The following is a 2,913-nucleotide window of genomic DNA, read 5'->3' on the forward strand; positions in this document are numbered from 1 at the left end:
AGGAACAAGTGATATCTTAGAATAGAAGCAAGCGTGATTGAATGAAAAACAGTGGTAATTGCATTAATCCATCAAGACACAGCAGAGCTCCTCACCCCCAACCATGGGGTTTAGAGACTCATGCCGTAGAAGATACAATAAGAAACGTGTAATGTGTCATGAGGTAAAGATACAATGTCAAAATATCCTATTTATAGTGAACTAGTAACCTAGGATATACAGAAATGAGTAAATGACATAAAAATCCACTTTCGGGGTCCACTTGGTGTGTGCTTGGGCTGAGCATTGAAGCTTTCATGTGTAGAGACTTTTTCTGGAGTTAAACGCCAGCTTTTGTGCCAGTTTGGGCATTTAACTCCAATTTTTGTGCCAGTTCCGGCGTTAAACGCCGGGAATTCTGAAGCTAATTTGCAACGCCAGTTTGGGCCATCAAATCTCGGGTAAAGTATGGACTATTATACATTGCTGGAAGCCCAGGATGTCTACTTTCCAACGCAGTTGAGAGCGCGCTAATTGGACTTTTGTAGATCCCGAAAATCCACTTCGAGTGCAGAGAGGTCAGAATCCAACAGCATCTGCAGTCCTTTTTCAGCCTCTGAATCAGATTTTTGCTCAGGTCCCTCAATTTTAGCCAAAAATTATCTGAAATCACAGAAAAACACACAAACTCATAGTAAAGCCCAGAAAAGTAAATTTTAAATAAAAACTAATAAAAACATACTAAAAACTAACTAAAATGTACTAAAAACATACTAAAAACAGTGCCAAAAAGCGTATAAATTATCCGCTCATCCCAACACCAAACTTAAATTGTTGCTTGTCCCCAAGCAACTGAAAATTAAATAGGATAAAAAGAAGAGAATATACTATAGACTCCAAAATTTCAATGAAACTTAGCTCCAATTAGATGAGCGGGACTAGTAGCTTTTTGCCTCTGAACAGTTTTGGCATCTCACTTTATCCTTTGAAGTTTAGAATGATTGGCATCTATAGGAACTCAGAATTCAGATAGTGTTATTGATTCTCCTAGTTAAGTATGATGATTCTTAAACACAGTTACTTTATGAGTCTTGGCTGTGGCCCAAAGCATTCTGTCTTCCAATATTACCACTAGATACATACATGCCACAGACACATAACTGGGTAAACCTTTTCAGATTGTGACTCAGCTTTGCTAGAGTCCCCAATTAGAGGTGTCCAGGGTTCTTAAGCACACTCTTTTTTCCTTGGATCACTTTTTATTTTTACCCTTGCCTTTTTGTTTAAAGGGCTATTGGCTTTTTCTGCTTGCGCTCTTTCTCTCTCTTTTTTTTTAATTTCCTTTTTCGCATATACTGCTTTTTCTTACTTCAAGAATCAATCTGATGATTTTTCAGATCCTCAATAACATTTCTCCTTTTCCATCATTCTTTCAAGAGCCAACAAGTTTAACATTCTTTAATCAACAAATTCAAAAGACATATGCACTGTTCAAGCATTCATTCAGAAAACAAAAAGTATTGTCACCACATCAAACTAATTCAACTAGTTTCAGGGATGAATTTGAAATCCTGTGCTTCTTGTTCTTTTGTAATAAAAACATTTTTCATTTAAGAAAGGTGATGGATTCATAGGACATTCATAGCTTTAAGGCATAGACACTAAGATACTAATGATCATGTAGTGAAGACATAAACATAGATAGAACATCAAGCATAGAAATTGAAAAATAGAATAATAAGAACAAGGAAATTAAGGAGCGGGTCCACCTTAGTGATGACGGCTAGTTCTCCTTCTTGAAGATCCTATGGAGTGCTTGAGCTCCTCAATGTCTCTTCCTTACCCTTGTTGCTCCTCTCTGATTTCATGGAGGATAATGGTTGCTTTTGTTGAGGTCCATGAGTGGGTTCTTTTGTTTGCTCCATCCTCTTTCTTAGTGATGGGCTTTTGAGATGAATCTCTCCATCTCTCATGACTCGGAGTTGGAAGCAACTACCTTCCCTTTCCTCTTCCTAGAGGTTTCTTCGGCCTTAGATACCATAAATGGTTATGGAAAAACAAAAAGCAACGCTTTTACCACACCAAACTTAGAAAGTTTGCTCATCCTCGAGCAAAAGAAGAAAGAAGGGAGTAGAAGAAGAGGAAATAGAGGAGATGAAGGGGGGAATATGGATTTATATAGGGGTGGAGAGGTATTGAGGTGATTAGTGAGTGGGTGAAAAAGAGAGAGAGTGGTGGGGTAAGTGGGGATCCTGTGGGGTCCACAGATCCTGAGGTGTCAAGGATAGCTCATCCCTGCACCAAGTGGCGTGCAAAACGCCCTTTTCTACCAATCCTGGCGTTAAACGCCAGGCTGCTGCCCATTTCTGGCGTTTAACGCCAGCTTCTTGCCCATTCCTGGCATTAAACGCCAGTCTGGTGCCACTTTCTGGCGTTAAACTCCTAGAATGGTGCCAGACTGGGCGTTAAACGCCCATTTGCTACCCTTATTGGCGTTTAAACGCCAGCAGGTTTTTCCTCCAGGGTGTGTTGTTTTTCTTTCTATTTTTCATTCTGTTTTTGCTTTTTCAATTGATTTTGTGACTACACATGATCATCAACCTACAGAAAACATAAAATAACAATGGAAAATAGATAAATATAACATTGGGTTGCCTCCCAAGAAGCGCTTTTTTAATGTCAGTAGCTTGACAGTAGGCTCTCTTGAAGCCTCACGGATACTCAGAGCATGATGATGGCCTCTTAACACCAAACTTAGAGTTTGGTTGTGGCCTCCCAACACCAAACTTAGAGTTTGAATGTGGGGGTTTTATTTGGCTCTGTATTGAGAGAAGCCTTTCATGCTTCTTCCCTTTCCTATCTGCAAACCAAGGTACTTCCTGAATAGCGAATAGTTGCTCATCCGGAAAGGTTTCAGAGATCTCAGTAGGAGGG

This window comes from Arachis duranensis, chromosome 4 (genome assembly GCF_000817695.3).
Source record: "Arachis duranensis cultivar V14167 chromosome 4, aradu.V14167.gnm2.J7QH, whole genome shotgun sequence".
NCBI classification, from domain to species: domain Eukaryota; kingdom Viridiplantae; phylum Streptophyta; class Magnoliopsida; order Fabales; family Fabaceae; genus Arachis; species Arachis duranensis.